The sequence below is a fragment of the Diabrotica undecimpunctata genome, chromosome 2, assembly GCF_040954645.1.
Source record: "Diabrotica undecimpunctata isolate CICGRU chromosome 2, icDiaUnde3, whole genome shotgun sequence".
In the NCBI taxonomy this organism is placed as follows: Eukaryota; Metazoa; Arthropoda; class Insecta; order Coleoptera; family Chrysomelidae; genus Diabrotica; species Diabrotica undecimpunctata.
Window position 1 is genome coordinate 8,821,215 of NC_092804.1, and position 21,234 is coordinate 8,842,448.

Below are 21,234 nucleotides of genomic sequence, written 5' to 3' on the forward strand. Positions count from 1 at the left end.
GTTTTAAAGTCTATCAGTAGGGTGCTAACCTGGCTGTAGACCCCCTCCTTCTTTATTCAGGCTTGGGAAATGCAACAGTTCTGTCAAGCTACTCGATCCACCCAACAAAACTGTGTAACGATAAAATTACTTTATCGTTACTGAGAAATTTAAAATAACTTAATTCTGCCTGTAAGGTATGCAACCAACTATACATGTAATCGTATTATCAATTGTTTATCAATTGGTCAAACTGCTTACCTGCCGTTTCCGCTTAGCGGGGAACTGATGGAAGCCAACGATTTTAAAAGTGTAAGAACTCACTTTATATCCAACATTTGAACGGGACAGAAGATTGATCCTTCAGCGACCAACGCCACGAGGTTTTCAAGTTATCAGGAAAAATTTTAAGTTATTCAGAGGTCAATTTAAGTTACAGAAGGCGTTTTTTTTTGAGTATTAGAAGTTTTTGGGAAAAGAAAATTTTGGTTTAATTAGCGAAATATTGTTGCGTTGGGTGAGTTTCATTTTAATTAAAGTAGATCATTATTTTTTTTTTAACCATTATTAGTTTCATATTAATATCATTTATTCAATAATTTTACCTTAATTATATCAGTCAAATCACGTTCAGAATTCTTTCTGTTAGAAATTCTCCTAAGTACACGTTCTCATCAATATCCAAGCAATTCGGTAATGTAAGGAGATCCTTCATTACTATTTGCCTATAATATATTCGTCAAGATAAGTTAAATTTTAATTCTTCATTGAAATATTCATAGTAAAATCCCAACATTTTTTTTATAAATACATAGTTTTCGATTAATTTTCCAAGGTCACAAAAAGTGTACGAAACCTTCACTAATTATCATCATTCGGACTAGTTTTTCTTGTCCTAACCGCCTTTTTGTCAACTCAGAATAAAGCTAATGAGAGCTTTCTTTGATTTTATTTTTAGTCGCTGGAGGAAAAAGGAATATAAAGTCAATCAAGATTATTTTGAATTTGGGGGTAATGGATTCCATTTAGTTTAGTTGGAGTTTTTTTGGTTTTTCCCGATTAGGATAGTAGCTGTTCAGTTTAGTACTAGAAGAGTCTGCTTATAGCTTTCACCCGGACTAGTCCCAGCGGCGTAAGGTGTCCGGAAGAAGAACCTTCTCGGTTTGAGAGTAGTCAGGTTCTGTTTTTTTATTGTTTTCCTACTATTTTAAAAATAAGCTACCTTAAATTTTGTTTAAACTTTTAGTGAGTGAACAAACCAAAACTTAATAATAATTTTAGTCAATTTTTCTTAATTCATATTTTCGTATCATTATTTATATAAAATTCAATTTTTTTCTTAATATCATTTGTTTATTTTTGTCATTAAATATTTTAAAATATATATATGTATTAGTTATAACAGGGTAGAGGTGGATTATAATAAAATTTTTTTTGTGCACAAAGGTCCATTTTGTATTTCTACAGCCCTACTGGTAACATCACCAATTCATCTAGGATCTGTTCCTTTCTGAACAGACCAATTTAAATACATCTACAGGTTATCTGATTGGAATCAACTTAGAAATTGTCAAACTGATACATTGTGTTAAATATAGGGAGGGGTTATAGTTGTTTAAATATATAGAAATGTTGGTTGTCATTAAATTTTGCTTTAATTCATGAATAAAACTTCAAAAAAAGTTCATACTTTTCTAGTAAATTAGGGAATGTAAATATATTGTATATATATAAAAAAGGATCAATAGGATTGTATATTATAAGGGTATTTAAAAATAAATATATATATAACTTTGTTGAGGGGATTTTCATGTAGGGTATTTAAGTTAAATTGTACATTACGGGGTTTACAGGTTTTCTATTTTATTATTATTAAATTGGGTTATAAGTAATAATCTGTTTTATTAAACCACCTTCTTTTTTTTAATAAGGTTATATCTAGTTACAGAAAACATAGTTAGCAGCAGCAATAAAGTCACTAGATGAAGTGTTTGTTAGACTAAGAGTCGAGTATCTTCCCTGGCGCCCAAATCATTCTTCTCTCCTATATTCCTGTTGTCAGTACTTACTCTTATTTCGTAATTATCTTCATAAACTTATCTTTACACTACTCTACAGATCTTATAACATCAGGGACCTTGTCCCAAGTGATCTGCCTACTATAGTATCGCCCAAAGTGGAGCAACATAAGTTTGTAATAACTGCAGGCGGAGTTTGATTTGCTACCTAAAAAAGCTCTAAGCAGAGAAAGAACAAACGACGCTAGAACCGAAAACATCAGAAATAACCACAAATTAAGAACTTAATATAAATGTGCAGGAAGTTCGGAAAATACTTGAAAACCCGAAGAACAGAAAAGCAGCAGGTAAAGACGGGATACCAAACGAATTACTGAAATATTGCGGAGCAACAATAACAGAACAATTAACAATATTAATTAATAAAATTATTAAACACAATAAAATACCGGAAGACTGGAGAACGAGCAAGCTAATTCTGCTATTCAAAAAAGGAGAAAAAAAAAACAACCAGAAAACTACAGAGGTATAAACTTGTTAAATACTACACTAAAACTTACAACTAAAATTTTACAAGTACTAATAAATCAGATGCTATGTATTTTCTACCCTTTTATATGGTGTCAAAGCCTGGACCTTAACGGAGACAACATCCAAACGATTAGAAGCCTTTGAAATGTAGTGCTACCTCCGAATGCTCAGAATTTCTGTCTCTAGGGTGCTAAGTTGCTAACCTAGCTGTAGATCTCTAGTTCTATCGAGTTGCTCGATCCACCCAACAAAACTGCAGGCGAAGTTTTCCTTTTCTTCATTCTCGACCAGAAGTATTCGAATTTCTGGATAGTGATTGGCGATATAGGTGAGTATGTTGGCTACTTGGTTTTATAATTGTTTATTTACTATAAACTATTGCTGTATAACCTATTATCGATCTACATCATCAGCCTATGTATTTATAAATATCTTTATGTCTAAAGAATATGTTAGTTTAAGATTTATATACTAAAATTTTAGCTTAAGTAACATAGCTAGTAAAATATATCTAGTAACAATAACTTTACATAAAAAAAAGTTTATTTAATACAAACTTTCTCCCGGTTATGTTTCATGTAGTAAACTTGTGAGTTAATATAAATTCTAATGCAGAATAATAAAAGAAACCACTAAATTTTTATGGCTCACAAGAGCATGTCCCAACAAGACACTTCCGTGACCTCAAATTGTTCTTCTTCCATCTTCCAGTTCATTGCATTTTCAGTTTTGAAATAAATCTTTTATTTTCCAAGGGAATTTTTCAGTGACGTGGAAAGGAATAAAACGAAAGGGAAAGTTAATTTTTTTGTCGTAAATACAACATTTTAGTTAATAATTGAAGTTGTACTATACTACTGATTAACTAGTAGAGTAACGTGTAATAAAGATTGGGGGCAGATTCTTTTTAATAATAAGTAGTTAAAGGAGAATAAGCCACATCTTAAGAGTATGCGTTTATTATAATTAGTAAATAAATAGAATTTTTTGCGAATTTAAACATTACAAACAGATATTTAATATTAACAATTCTAGAAACGATAAACAAACTAAATAAAAATATAAAAACATAAAATATCATCATAATAAGCAAATTCACTGAAAAAACTAGTACTATTAAGTAAAAGCTGTACTTAGGTACTCCGTTTTGAAAAGAAACAATGTTTCAAAAAGTGTGATTTCTTTTCCTTACATGACGCCTCAACCACGCAGGGTTATTAGCGTGTATGGATTGTGATACAGAGTTAGAACTTAACAATAGAATATTAAACATAGCAGTACATAAATAGAAATAAACCTAAATCTATACAAAGTAAAATATTAAATTTTTGATAACAGCTTCCAGTCTTTGAGAAAGGCGAAAATATTTTTAGTATAACTGTGTTTTCCAAGAGCACTATTTAATATTGATGGTATGTTATACATTTTGCGTTGCACATCGTACTTGGGGTACTGCAATAAACAATGTTTTACAGTTAAGACACTTTTAGACATGTCACACACAGGTTTATCAGCACGTTTTAGTAGGTAGTCGTGTAATAACCGAGTATGACCAATCCGGAGGCGAGTGAAGGTTACGTGTTGTCTTCTATTGTTAAATTTTGGGAATTTTTTCTGATTAATATCAACTTCGTACAGCTTGGTTGGATAGTTCTTCCATGTATCCTGCCATATTGAATTAATCTTTTCCTTAAAGAATAATTTCAGGTCGGTGTGAACAGATTTTGTATTCTCTTCTGCGATTGGGTTCGTAGGTGTATTTTTTGCTATTTTCTCTACAACCTCGTTTCCTTTGACTGTAGTATGTGACGGTACCCATATAAAATTAACTTTAATGTTCAAAAAAGTGTAATTTGATTTTAATCTTAAACGATAACAAGTAAAGACTTTTTACTTCATCTGGCAAAAAGTTATACAAACTTACATCAGTCGAATTTTTTATGCTGTTTGTCAACCTAAAACGTTGTGCTCTAATAGCATCTCTAGATCTTATATCGTGATCATGGAAGTTGCAGTTTATGTTAAACTTACCTTTAATTACTATTTAAATGGGAATAAGCCACAATTAAAGGTTAAAATACGTTTATTGACGTTTCAATTTCCACTTCGGAAATCGTTCTCAAAATACAAACATCAGTTTGTATGTTTATTAAAATAATGTTTGTATTTTGAGAACGATTTCCGAAGTGGAAATTGAAACGTCAATAAACGTATTTTAACCTTTAATTGTGGCTTATTCCCATTTAAATACTAATTAATTTAAAATGCCACAAGAAAATAGCTTCAGAACAATATTAAAAAACTTACCTTTGTTAGCATGGCATGAATTTTAATTGGTGTCTCATATATAAAGAGTGAAGGTACTGGCATAATACCTAAATCCATAAATAAAGGTTTACAGTGTGCCCTATACTCTGCTCTTGCAAGTATCCTCACTACTCTTTTTGTAGTTTAAAAATTCGATCTGCGTAAGAAGAATTACCACAAATAGTTATTTCGTACCGTAAATAGTATGGAATAGTGCAAAGTAGCATATTCTAAGGGTACTTTTAGGAATCATATAAGCTAAGTTGCGTATTTAAAATATACTTGTAGCATGTCTAGAACTTAAGTAATCTGTATGAACACATCCAATAATATTACAATCTAGTGCGTGTATTGCTTGGACTACCTCTTCCTTTACGTTATAATTCAAGAACCAGTACAGTTGTTTACACTTTTATGAATGACTATAACAATATAAATACCTAGAGCTGCCTAGAGCTTTAAAAAATTTAAAAATGATACTTACGACTTTATTGCATATACAGTTGGCTTCATACAGAGGACTGGATGGTAGGTTTTATACAGTTGAATGGATTGTAGTTAGTGTGGTTGTTGGCTTCATGTAGATGACTGTAGAGGGATTGTAATTTCAAACAGAACCAGCGGCCATACTACTACGATTTACTTTCTTTTTTGGTGGCACAATGCTTAGGAAGTTCCACCTATGTAGTTAGGATATGTCCCATCAAAAAGTGTACAAGAACAATTTAATAAATAAAAAAAAACTAATGGAGATTTACCGATATAAATGAATCTACAAGCAGAAATTCGAATTAAGTAGATAAAAGATACAAAAAAGATTCCTAATTCAATTAAAGCGAAACTGAAATTCCTAAAAATGACATAAGTTACAATTGCCAATAGACACATAATTTGCGGCTACTTTAGAATAAAGCATAAACATTTTATATATTATGTCTATGGCATAGGATAGAATGGAGTATAAAATCGAAACAAGTGGAAATTAGAATTTCAAAATAAAGATTATGGCATAATATTTAGTAAATAGAAAGTTGAGCGCCAACTATTTTTAGAACAAAAATAGTAAAACAAAACAGAAAAATAAAAACGATTAAAATCAACAGAAATTGTATTAAAATAATTATTTAAAGAAAAATAATAAGACGTGACGTCTATAACCTTACAAGATCTATTATAGAATAAGTTATAGAACTATTATCAGTGTGAACCCAAATATTTTACTCAAAAATATGGGTATACTTGTTAAATAAAGAAAAATATATGATTTCGTGCACTCCACTGGCCAACGATGTTTCCCTGAGAATAGGTTTCTCTCTCGAGACAAATTCCGAAAAATCATAAAGAAAGATGCTAAATTACAATCCAAATCAATTATAGTCGATGGCAAAAACGTTATGAGTTTGCATTTCAGTGCCAAGTAGATTAATTATTGATAGTTTTGGTATTTATTTTAACTTTCGTATTTATTTGAGTCACTAAAAATTTATGAGATCATAAGGTTTTTATCGATGTAAGACAGTTAATAATACAATATTTATCATGATCTCCAAAAATAAAGGGCATCTAAAGCAAGTTAATACCAATCATTAACATAAAACTTCTATGCAGAAGTTTCCAAAGCTACAATTACTATTTGGATCGTCAACCTTCAAAAGGGGACAGCGCAATAAGAAGAAGAAGAGCTTTTATTTTTTAATTAAATTTTCTGATAATTTTAACAACTCTTCCTTTGTAAATAATCTCAGAAATATACATATATAGTATTTTTCATATAAAAATGCGTGCACGTCACAATTTATATAAAGTGACGTCACCCTAATTTAAAATTTCCAGAACGTCAACCTTAGAGTTTAAATTTTCCTAAGACAGCTAATAATACGAAACCCATACGGAACTACTCGATCTTTCATAGGCGTCAACATGATAGAATAATCAGAAAAATGTAATCATCATTATGTCGGAAATTTTAGAATTATATTGATCAAATAACCAAAAACATTTGTTATTATTAATAATATAAATTTTGTGAAATAACTCTTTAAGTCTAATATTCCACAAAATAATAATTTTAATTAAATATATTAGACTATTGTACGCAACTGATAAAGGGAATAAGTCAAATTTTTTGACAGTTCAGCGTGTGGCAAAAAAAAGTGTTGCCGCTTTTTTAGAGTAAGAATTTTGTTTATTTTTGATTTCTTACATAATTTGATCATAATATATTATATATTAATAAATTGTATTTATAAATACAAATTAAAATTAGATTAATAGCTTTAAAAACTAATTATTGTTGTGTATTGTGATTGTGCTATGCCAAAACAATTAAATAGTTTGTAGAAAGCTGATAAGCTTTCATATAAGATAGATTATTTTGAACAAAAAATATTGGCGGGGCGTTTTTACTATTAATGCTCTGAAAAAGGTAAGTTTAAAATATATACTTTTGTATTAAAATATTTTCTTATGTATTTTAGTGTGTTGCAGTAATCTTAAAACTGTGTATATAAGTGTATTTAAGTACTGTTAATATAGTAGTTTGACAAATAGTTGACATTTTAAAAATTCCTCACTTACTAACTATTCTGATGTTTTGGCAACGCTGTGGGGTTCTGACGTCGTAAATCTTGAATGACGTGCACGCATTTTTATATGAAAAATACTATACACGGATGTTTTGTTGCGTTTATTTTTTTTTATTTATATTAGATGAACTTTAACTCTATCAATTATTTTATTTGGAGCTTATGCAAAAAAGCTTTCATACAATTAGCTGTGTCTCTGAATCGGCAATAACGGGAACATTATTTGGCTTTAATGTTTCAAGTTTCTTTAACTGTTTGTTTTTGCAACGTAGTTCCACAATGATGGCCTAGCAATTCTGCTTTAACTGTTTGATTCTATTAATTTTTTTGTAACAGTTGTTTTTGGTAAAGTTTATTTATTTTTTATGTTTTTTTAACGTATGTTTTTTATTTAAAATGCAACCGCTTTGGAGTACATAATTTAGCTTTTTAATTCTCTGTTACAACGTTTTAGTAAATCAAAAATCAACAATTTTTTTTAGTTGCTTACTTTCTCTCCGGAAATATAATTGATTGTTAGTGTGTGATGCATTGTACTAATAAGCATAACACATATTCTTGCCTACTTTTAGAATGGACGAGACGATAATTGCTTGTTTTTTGAAAGCGAATATGGAGAAATGTAGGCAATTCTTTATTTCCAAGAAAATTCCGTAGGCAATTTTTTTTTCTTTTGAATAGTTTCAACCATTGTTGTGATACAATCTTTATAAGTCTCTACTCAAACTGTAACTAGTAAACCAGTTATCTAAGGTTACACTACAATTTGTGTTTTTTATTAGATGAATTAATCTTTTGATTACATCATATTGAGACTTGCTGAGGAAGAATGTCTTATCGGGTTACTTCCCAGTATACACGTTAATGTTTATTGCATAAAATGTTTTGGAATTAGCCAATGTAAAAATCTTTATTCCATACTTTGAAGGCGTATTAGGTATATATTGTCTAAATGAGCATCTTGCTCAAAAAACGGGCAAAATTTCGTCTAAAGTCACGAACTCAGATGTAGTACAATTACTTCTACAATTCTTGAAAAACAATAATTTAAAAAAATCCTCTAATTGGCGCGAAAAAACTGTTGCCTTTTATTCCCAAAGGTAAAAGAAATCTGAATCTTTGTAGAGTCATAGTCAAATGAAAAATTCCCACACCCGTTCCATCAGTTGCCCAAATCAAAGTTCAACCTATTTGCCTTGTAAAGTCCTGTTAAGTATAGCAATGTAACACAATAGACCTGCATGCTCTAATTTCACGAATATCAGTAAAAATATTTGTCAATATAAATATTTGTCTACTCAACAAGTAAATTCAACATTTTAATGGATATAACAAGATCCTGCAGGTCATGGTTTTTGATGTATAATATTTTGTGTACGTGTAGGTACCCAAGAAATTGCTGTTTACTTTCAGTTTTTTGTCTTTACCCACAAATTCTTCAGACGGAATTTCGTTGTTTTCCTCCTCTAGTATGTAAATCCTGAATCCTAAATGTAAATTTACCTCTAAAATCTAATAAATAACATAAAAAATTCATTGTCTCCAAGTAAGAGATGTAGTGCTTTCAAATCCTCCCCCTTTTTAAATTTAATGTCTGTTTCGTCCCCCCCTTTTTTAAGTGTTTTCTGTGTATCTTAAAGTGTCCTCAATTTTAATTTTTAATTTTTAATTTTTTAACTTTAATTATTGGACTTTACAACCATTTGCCACATATTACAACAGAACTTTATCAAAGAAATTTGATAATTACAAGTTAATAGAATTGCACACCCACACAATTTGTACATCTAATCTCATTCATTGTCTCACAACAGTCACCTTCAAAAATAAAATCTCAATAAATAACACATATTTCATAAATATATCTCTAGAATAAATATAAATAACTTTTAAATAACTCAATGGTATAGAACATTACTTTCATCAAACAAACAATTACATTACACCTATCTCTACTTCATTGGATAAAATCTATCTCCTCAAGAACTTTACTGTCAAACACCCCGTTTACTGTCAAACAATTACAATAGTAGACTTGAGTTCTCCAATTAACAATACAGGATAGTTTGAACCATGTCATTTCAACCATCAATTAATAGAGTACCGGCATCATTTATTTAACTTTGTATCGAGACCTGAAGATGCTTTGCATATTGTAGAAAGCGAAACCGGTCGTCTGGATAGTTAAATTAAATTGATTGTGAGTAAGTCTAATTTATTATTTCTTTTACCTTTTGAAATGGACTCACACAAGCAACACATTCATGATTTGAAGAGGAAGAGTTTACAATATGTGGAATTATCTAATTTCAAATTTATAAAAGTTATCTATAAAGCAGCAATTAGACCTATATAGCAGCAACAAGACCTGACACATCTAAAACGAGACTAGAAACAACAGAGATGAAAATACTCCGAGAAATATCAAGGAAAAGTTTTTTGGATAGGGAGAGAAGCGAAAACATAAAAAGATCATGCAATATAAAACACATAAATGGATGGGCGACAAAACGGAAACAGGAGTGAAAAGAACACATTCGTAGAATGGCAGAGAATAGGATAGTAAGAATAGCATGAGATAAGTGACCAAATGGACGAAGGAGTATTGGCAAACCAAGAAAAAGATGGTACGATAATTTAAACAATTTAGGAGGATAATGTTGAAAAAAAAAAACAGGCGCTTTCAAGCCTACATCCAATAAGAAAAGAAAAGAAGAAGAAGAAGAAGAAGGAATTAAAAACTCGTAAAATTGTAGCGTCTGTTGGAATTTCTTTTAAATCCTAACAATCTCTTAGAGTGGTAAAATAACAAAACTTTCCAAAGACTTACGCTAACTTGTTGTAAAAAACAGTTTTGATTTTATACCGTGGATTTTTTAATAGGTGTGAAATTAAAATAATATAAAGTTACCTAACAAGTTTTTTCCGTGTATTAAAGAAACTTTGAAACGCTTTAAACTTTGTTTATTTCACGGGCTTCAAGCTGCTAAAAAATCAATAGACAAATCTTGGGCTTCATTGTGTATAATATACTGTTTCACGTTCTGATTTCAAGGCAAACAAAACACGAACGACGTCATCCGGTATAAAATTTGGCACAAATATCGCTTTTACCGTCTAGCTTAACACTTAAATCGTGTTACGTGTTACGAGTTAAGAAACTGCCCGCTTTCTTATCTTTTGACTTTTTAACATCTTTAATATATATGTCTATAAATCAAAAGTGCTACTGTAAGTTTCTCTGAGTTGCAAAATAAAAACAATAGTTGCAGAATACGGGAAATACTATTAAAGCAGTTTTGATATCCGCCTTAAGGAAAATCTAATTTATGATGTTCAGTTCTTACGCTATCTCTTTAAATTGTTTATTTAAAATTAGGTAACTGTGGCGCAACTAAAACAGCCATCAAACAATCAATATTGTTAGAAATCATTATTGATATTGTACAATATATAAAGGGTGTTTTTTAGAGTTATAGAACTTTGAAAAGGAATAACACAAAGACGATTTTTATAAATTGAAATGAGATTGACTTTATTCGGTAATCGGTAATTCGGTAATAAAAGATAATCTTCTGGCATATGACCATCATGGCTCTGATGTAGTCTAATCTGTAGGTCCAATTTTCGTTCACTTTTTCCAATATTTGTCGCTATATATCGGCAATAACGCTGCAAATTTTGTTCTTCAAGTGACCAACCGTGTGATGCTTATCTGCGTAGACTAACACCTTCACATATCCCCACACAAAATTTTCTAGCAGTGCTAAATAGCACGATCTTCGAGGCCAATTCACGGTTCGACACGTAAAACTATGCGGTTACCAAATGCTTTCCTCAATAGATCATGCCCTTAATAATCAATGCTCAAATGCCAATCTAAACTTAACATAAAACACTTGACAGCACTTAAGGGTTGTCACTCCGGAAGGTACTTTTTAAAAAGGCCCTTTTAAAGGTACAATTAACAGAGTAACAGCAATTTATTTAATATAATTACAACTGACTTTAAAATGAAAATTTACAGTATTTATAAGAAATTAATTGATGACGACCTGTCTGCAATATGTGTCGAAACTGCTGATCGGCTGGACTATTGAACTGCAATACCGCTGACAATCGGGGTTAATGTATCGTAATTTCTCCATCCCCTGAGGAAGTTTTGTGAGGGATGAACAAAACTCTGTGAACTGTTTCGGAGGACTCTTGGCTTTGGTCAGGGATGTCTTCTGCCTTGGTTGGATTCTGCTCATCTTTTTCTTTTTTCAGTTTGCGTAGCTTGAGAAAACCAAAAATTAGAAGGATTGCTACCAGGATATATATCGGTGGTGTTCATATGTAGCTGTGGTCCATTTGCGTTGGGAGGATAAATTGGAACCTTTCTTCTTCCTGTGATAACTTGTGTAGTTCGTCTAAAGGAATTCTGTCCAATTTTAGGGGTTTGACTATTGGGTGGTTCTTCAGGATAGTGGTGGTCTTGACTTTTGGTAATGTTAGTGGTTCTTCTTTAATTGTTGTTTTGGAATTAGTGTAAACTTCATTATTGGTTTGTAGTTCACATCCTGGTGGTAACTCAATTAGATAGGTCCATTCGAGTACTTCTATTTTAGTAGCGGCGCAATGGGACGATACTTTCTTAGCCTTTGGAAAAACGGCAATGTAATGTGCATCGGATACTTTTTGGATTATTGTTGTAGTGACAGTGACGGGAACACTTTGGCATTGGGCAGCATCATTGATTAACTGGAGAATTTGGACGATGCAGTCATTAGTCTGGTCATTCTCTTGTGGAAATTTCTCAGGACAGATGAATGATTTGGATTCGCTTCTTTTGCATGGTACATCCATATATTGAAAAAGGTCTGAGTTGTGGACTAGGTATGGACCAGGTGGAATGATTATTGTGTGATTATTAGTTGGAAGGGAGTATAAATGGAAGTATGTGAACGACTTGGAATGAAGAATAGGAAAATGTAAAATAAAAACAAGGGTGTGATTCGTGTAGTAACCATCAATGTCTATGATTTCATAGTATTTGGTTAAGTCTTCTTCCTGAATATAGGGAATCTGTGATGCAGGGTGGTGTTCAAGCATCTTTTGCACGGTCCATTTTATTTCTTCAGGTTTAATGAGACCGTTGTGTAAAGTTTTGATTCTTGCAAATGTAATTGCTGTTTGTAGATCATCCAGTATTTGTATAATTGTTTGTAAATTTAGATTTATCTGGTCAAGGATATTTCGAACTTGCATATAATCATTAAAATCGAAAACGAATTGGTTCATCTCTAAGCTAATTTTGCTTGTCTCTTCAGCTATGATTTCTTGGTTGTGTGTAAGTAATGAAATTGTTAGGTTAAAATTTGTCATTATTCTTTTATTGAGACTGAGTTGGCTACTGATGGTTGTAATAATATTCTGTTGGTTATTTTCAAGTGATTTAATGGCGGCGTTGTATCTTTCAGCATCTTCTTCTTCTAGATTACCAGAAATATATTTTATTACACTTTCCAATCCGTTTATAAGTCCTCTTTTGCTTCTGCATTTTGGATATATTGTGTTTCGTTTCTCTAGTGCTGTTTGGAGGAGGTACTATACAGTTTTATCAAAGTTTTGTAGGCTATCAAAATATGGTTGACTAAGTTCATTTTCTATTGCTCTGTTGGTGGTGATATACTGATATACTGGACTATTGAACTGCAATACCGCTGACAATCGGGGTTAATTTATCGTATTTCAGCTGACAAAATGGCCGACAGATAACAAAGTCTTACCAACTTACAGTTCTATACCTCTAAAAAGAACACCCTTTATTATATGCAATAATTAAGATTGTAAGACAATAAAATAAAAATAAAATATCCACGTATCCCAAGCGTTTGGATATTAATTTGTATCTTTAGATATGCTTAATTTTTTCATTGGTTCCTTTTATATATGTGGTTTTTGCGTTTTTTTAGCGAATTCGTGATATTAAGCTGTCGATATAAAGTGCAACATTGCAACTTTGAAACCTTGCATTTGTCTCTACAAAAAGTCTTACAATGAATGATACACCTACCTTTATCAAATACACAGTACCATAAAGATGGGTAGAGATATCACTCTATTAATTATTAGGATACTATTTATTATAGTACACTGCCATCTTATTGCTTTAAAGTAAGTTTTGTAAATAATATGTTACTCTAATTTAAATTGAATACTGAAATTATGTGTTCACACTTTGTATCCACATCCAAATTCAAAAGGTAAACAGATATGTGCTATATAAATTATTGAAGTCTCATCGCATAAATTATGAAACGAAGAAAAAAAGAAAGAACGAGGAAAAGCATGGACCCTTCAAGAAAGTTATTATTTTGAAAACGCTAACAAAGAAGGAAGAAGTTTGAGAAAACAAACAAAATTATCGAAACACAAGAAGGGAAATAAGTAAAAAAAAAAATCGTGAATTCGAAGGAAAAATGGATTTTTTTGATAAAAAAATGGTTTGATGGTAGTAGGTTTAGATATCGGCATTGATGATTCGATCATTTTGAAAAAGAAATAACTGATCTGTTAGAAAGCACATTAAACGTTGTAGGTACAATTTGACCGCAACTAAATTAAAGCGATTTTAAATTTAAAGAGAATTAGAAAGATGTATTGAATAGATGGGCGGAATACTTTAATCAGGCACTTAATATGTAGGCAGAAGAAGAAAACCTGGAAGACGAAAGAGATGAGGTAAGGAGAGCAGACGAGAGGGAAGAGAAACCACCAACGATTCTTTAAGTTAAAGATGCAGTTAAAAAGGCAACCAGAAACAAATCACCCGGAATACATAATATCTCAGTTGAATTATGTAAAGAAGGTGGCCATGATACCAATATGGCATATTACAGCAGCTTATAAAAGAAATATGGACACAGAAATCCCTCAGAGGAATTACACTTCTTAATGCAGCGTATAAAATATTTTCCACACCGTATGACATCATGTGCAGAACAGATAGTATTAAAATACAAGGCTGTTTTCAGAGGTGGTAAATCGACAATTCATCAGATTGGAACCCTAAAACAAATTTTGAAAGAAACACTGGAATATGACATTGATACTCATCAAATATTTATGCAGCCTACGACTCTGTGAATAGAAGAGAAATGTTCAAAGCAATGAAAGAGCTAGGAATACCAAATCAGTTGGTAAATTTAACAAAACTAACTCTTGAAAAATTTGAATGTAGATTATGAATTCACGGGGAACTGTCTGAACTTTAAAAACAAATAATTGGCTGCGCCAAGGCTCTCTCATGTATACTGTTTAATCTGGCTCTGGAAAAAGTGTGATCCGTCAAATCCTGACCTAAGCTGATGATATTAATATTGTTCGGAAAACGGAAAACGCTGTAAGAGAGGCTTATGTAGCATTAAAAGAACTAGCTACAAAAATGTTACAACCAACAGAACGAAGTATATGAAAATAAGCACGCAACCACAAATCCTACGACCACTTAATATAGAAAACGATGTCATCTAAGCGGTGAACGAATTTGTATACCTGGGAGCGCTTCTTAACACTGAAAATAAAACTACCGCAGAGATAAACCGCAAAATTGGCACGGCCAACAGTTGCTATTTTGGGCTCAATCTTCTCTTTAAATTCTAACATGGTTCAGAGATCTGAACTCCAAAAATAATGAAAACATGTTAGGATGTTTCGAAAGAAAAGTACTAAGGCGAATCTGTGGAGCAGTGAATGACAATGGAGTATGGAGAAGACGATACAACTTCCCACTTTATAGAATATACTAGGAACCTGACATATTAAGATAGGATATCTGAGATGAATAGGACATGTAATGCGGATGGAACAAAATGATCCAACTAGAAAAACGCTCCTTGATAGACCCATTGGTCAGAGAAGAAGAGGAAGACCCAGAACAAGGTTTCTTAATAACATTATAGATATCATAATAACATAATAAAGTCAGAAACCCTCCTGATGGCATGTGCCAAGGAGAACAAATGTCACTAAAAGAGAAAATTGTATTTTTTTTAATGGGAAATAAAAAGACATTATTGATTAATTGATTAATAAAGTCAGAATGATGATGAAATTAAAGAGAAAAATATTAGGAGAAAGGAAAATCTTAAGTTTATATATAAGATATTGACTAATAGCGACAAAGATAAAAATGCAGATCAAACTACGAAAAAAAAAACCTAGAACCAATGGCAACTCAGATATAATGGAGTTTATAAAGCTTTTAATACAGGAAATTTCGTAGTAACCTGATACAATCCTTAGAAATAAAACAAGGAAGATATATTACAAAAATGAAAATTGCAACAAGAACAACATTGAAGTAATCCAGAAACCAACCAACTGCCAAGTTGGTTTCAAAACCAACTGCCAAGAAACAGTTGCGATACTTCATGATACGTAGCAGTCAGTTCCATACATCTCCACACCTAAAAATGAAGATGGTTAAAGAGATGTGTTAGCAGACATGAAAAATGTCTAGTTCAACATGTCAATTTTGAGGCAATCTAATTTATGAGGAACCCAGATCACGAAATAGAACTCACGAGAACAAAAAGCTTCAAGTTGTATTTGTAAAAGCAGTGAATATGACAGCATAGTAAACCACCCTTTAAAAATTTGAGTTAGAAGAAACTGTACATTGATCTATTTGATCAGATTGTGGCACTAACAATATCGCTTAACGATGTTAGTAGAAAACTTTCAAATACCGTATAAAAACAAGTAGTGTCATATTTAGAATAGCTGTTAAAAAGTTCACGATATTACATTACGAAGCCTAAATCAAGATAAATTAAATTGGATAGTACTTGACCAAAAGAATAAGAACACTACCACGCAGCAACGGTATACAAAATGGAAGAACAAAAGATATTAGGCGCGTTCACCAAAATTTTAAAATTATAATAAAAAATCTAATAATAATGGTCTTCTCATATAAATATAATCAATTTCGTAATCCATAACAAATTTTCATTTTCATATAACATCTATATGGGTAATTTTATCCAAACGAAGCCCTTTCTTTCTATTTCTCGAATGCTTTAACGAGAAGTATACATTTTCAATTTATTAGAACGAATTTGATACGTAATAGAACACAGTAAAATCTACATATACGAAAATGAAGCTTTTTAATATAAATTGGAAAGGATGCCGTACGCCCTATTTACTTAATTTCTTTCTCAATGTTTCATATAACTCTGTTGTTAAACTACATTAAATTTCCTGATGATAATCTCAAACTAAAATATTTTGTACCGGCAGCAACTACATTTAATACAAAGCTATCTAGATAGGGAAAATGAAATTGTCGGGTTCCACGTGGCCTTATATATAATTCACTTTTCTTTTGAATTATTAAAATATCTGGAAACGTTTTTACTTCTTTTAAAATATTTTCAAATACAATTCGAACATGAGCATCGCTTACGTAAAAATATACCAAAAAATTGAAAGAAACGAAGTTCGATTTTATAAAATATAAACATTTTTTTGGTGCGAGAAAATGAGTAAGACATCTTTACCCAAAATACAATTTTTTTTTGCTGATTGGCTTTGGCTTGAAACCTTTAGCCACGTAATTACATATGAATATTAGTATTCATTTATACAGGATTGTACAAGGAGGACACTTTTCACTCTCAGGGATTCATCAGAGCGGCTTTATTTTAACAAACAAGACATAAACCACGGTTAGGTAGGTGGGCAACATATATGGTAAACATACAAAGGAAATGTTCATGCATACAATCAATTTTACACTCATACCTATAATTTAATTTTTACAAGAAATATCATAATGATTTTAAAAATTTTTATATTGTCTTCACTTAATAGAAGATTTATGTTTAATGGTGTACTTAAACCTTCTTTTATCAATTCTTTTAGCAGCCACGTACTTGTATTACGATGTAGTGGGCAGTTGAAAAATATGTGATTTAAATCAGCTATACTAGTTCCACACTCCCATCGGTCTGTTGGGAGAACTCCTATTTTGTGTAGATGTTTCGGAAAACATCCATGATCTACTTTTAATCTTAAGAGAGTTGGCACATTTTTTCTGCTTAGTGTAACATCTTGGTATTGTAGCTATAAAATTGGTTTACAGCTACTGGTGATTGTAATTTGTATAAATTGCCTGTGCTATTTAAATTTAATATGTTGTTTGATATAGGCAAGTAAAGTCACATGTGTTGAATTCTTCTATCACCATATGTGGGTGCTGTAATGGATTTTTAGCTTTAGAATCAGCAAAAGTATTGCCAAAAATATCTGAGTGTCCCTTAACCCATACAAATTTAACACCATATGGATCTGATAGTTTTAGTAACTAAAATTTCTAATATAAATATATCGCTATTGATTGTGCATTTAAAGTTTTGTAAGGATTGTGATACTGACAGTGAATCACTGCATATGACAATTTTGTTCCACTGGTTTTCACAGCACAATTCAAGGGACTCGTATATAGCACATGCTTCAGCACAAAAAATGCTGGAATGATTATTTAAAATAAATGATTTTTTAATCTTCATTTTTGGTACAAAGTAAGCACTGGTTGTACATGTTGGTGATTTTAATAGATCACAATCGTGTCTGTGTAGATCACAAGATGGTCTGAATAGCCACTTAAAATTTCTTTGTGAGTAGTGTAACAAAATTCGTTTTGGTATTTAGGAATATTAATATTTGTAGCTAGAACACTTGTGAAATGTGGTACATCCAACGATTCACAGATAAGATTACAAGGTTAATTTATTAACTTGAGTTAAGTGGTGGAGAGTTTTTTTAAAGAAGTATGTGGATGTTAAATTAGCTGTATTTAATTCATTAATTATTTTTGCACGAGTGCCACGATAATGTTGGTTTAATAAATATTTGCTTGCCAGATATTCTCTGCGCAATGAGAGTGGGTTTTCAGATGCTAGAACTACGGTGGCTTCATTTGGAGTGCTTTTTATCAATCCTAACACAATTCTTAGAGCTTTAAGATTCTATTAGATTTACGTAAATTGGTTATGCTAGTTATGCCAGTCTCAATTTTAGAATTCTTTCAAATGTCCCAAAATACTATTTTTAATAAAATATGATTTCATATTGTTATGATTAAAAAATATGCACAAAGTTTAAATGACAGAAATGGAAGAATGAAGCAAATTGTTATTTCTACAGATACAAAAAAATTAGAGAATGGAATTATATTCATATAAGGTTTTATCTGCGCTGGAAGTAAAATAGGCTTATTTTCGACATATGGTGAACTGTGAAATTTAAAATATTCTTCTTCTTGTAGTTCCTTCTCTTATCGGATGTTGGCTATCATCACAGCTATTCATATAAAATAGCTATATATATATATATATATATATATATATATATATATATATATATATATATATATATATATAGCTATTTTAATGGATAAAGTATAAGGTAAAATCAAATGTATAAATATGTATGAAATGAAAGTGTTTCGTTTCAATATTCAGATAAAAATCGTTTGAGATTATTTTTTAACGACGGAATTGATATCAATAGTGTTATTTATGAAATTAGAGCACCTATTAAAGCCAGTATTTATGCAGACGACATCGTCGTATATTCTAAATCAAACAGTATAGAATCGGCAACTAAAATTTTACAAAACTTTTTCTCGGCTTGAAAATTGGACTTTAAAAACTGGGTTTAACTTCTCTACAGAAAAAACACAATACATAATATTTAATAAAAACCGATCTCGGTATTCACCTGACTTAACTTTAAATATTTTATCAATAAAACAATCAAAAGAAGTTAATTTTCTAGGTTCAACTTTTACCAGAAACTTAAATTGGAACTTGCACATTAACAAACTACAACATTACTGTCAATCTAGGTTAAATATACTCAAAAATTCTGTCTAATAAAGTTTGGGACGGAGATTATAACGCCGCAAGCAAAACTACCTTAAAAAAACTTTACAGTATTCTATCTACAGCTTTGAGATTGGTACTTGGTGCATTTAGAACTAGTCCCACTAGTAGTATACAAGTTATAGCCAAATATCCACCTCTAAACATAAGGCGACAGCAATTATCACTAAACTACATTGCCAAAGTTTCAATTCAAAAAGAACATCCTCTTTTCTCTTAAAATTTTCACCCTGGCATTTTCTTTTTTAAAAAGACAACCAACGGTCTACCTCTAAGAGAAAGAATAGAAGTCACAAATTTTAACGTGGAATAACTTAGTCTATTGCTATATACAAATGCAATCTCTCCTCCATGGACAACCCGCCTGCCGACCATTTACCTAACACTAAGACAGTACCTCAAATCAAATAGAAACTTCTCGATAATTAATTATCTTTTTGCAGAAATCATATCCCATTACCCCAACTACTTATAAATCTTTACCGACGCCTCTAAAACCCCAGATGGACATGCTGCTGCTTACTGTTCTGATGAAAAAAACTTCTATAGCATACACTTACCTAAAAATTGTAGTATACTCACAGGCGAGACGACAACTTTATTAAAAGCCTCAACTTTTTTTTAAAACGAGTAACACGATGACGTGCGTTATCATTACAGATTCACTTAATGCCTTATTGAAATAAAAGAAAATTTATACAACAAATCCTATTAGACAAGCAATAAAAAATGAATTAGAAATACTTCATTCCATTGAAAAGGACACAGCTTTCATTTCGGTACCATCGCACACTGGAATCTGGGCAAATCAAAAAGCAGATCAACTAGCAACTACAAGCCATATAAACTTGGAAGATACTACAACAATTACAAAATATCCTTATAGTGACATGAAATCTGAAATCTGTTTGTTTGTTTAAAATACTAAAAGATCACTTGTTGAAAATAGAAAGGGGAAGGAAAAGTTATACGTTTGATGCGATTTTTAAACTGGAAAAAAGACAGAATGTTCCTTATCGTAAAAAGAATAACATCTAAAATAATAATCCTTATTGGATGCGTAAATTCCGTACACAGTATCCAAAAAAACCTAATGCGTGGGCTGAAATAATAGGCGACAAAATCATTAGTCTCTCTTTTATTATGAGAAACTTAAATTGTCCAGCGTATTTAGATTTATTGGGAAATAATAGTATAATTGAGTTGGTTAGGTTATTTTCAAATCCAGATAAGTGTCTTTAATTACATTTTATGTAGAAATTTCATTATTTGAAACTTTTAGACAAAAAAAAATATCCCAAGAGACAATATTTGGCTGCAACAATATGGTGCTTCACCTCACTACACGCGTTAACCTAAATAATATGTTTTCCAGGAGATGTATTGGAGCACGTCGTTTTATCAAATAATCATTGTAATTACCGACGTAAATACTTTAGACTATTTCCTGTGACTTCTTTAGACATTTTGTGAATCTGCTGGTTTTCTAAAACTCCTAATTTTTCTACTAATTAAATAAATATGGACATTCATCTAGTATGAATTTGTTATTAGTTGCGCAGGTTTTCTGCGCAATTTTGTTAAACTTTTTATTAATTTATTGATAGAAGACCTTGTTATGATATTATTAGGATATAAATTATTAAAGAATATGCAAATTAAACGGGTTTATTCATCTAAATGTAGTATTTTAACTTCGGAGAAGATATTGTTCATTAGATTTCCATAAAAACGGAAGATAATAGAAGCATACTATCGGCAGCATCACAAGACTCTAGTTAGAATGCCAGGCAAGAACACGGTGCCCAGATGCCATTTTAACCTCACGGTATGTGCGAAAGGATTTATTAAAATAAACATCCTTTACCCGTGTAC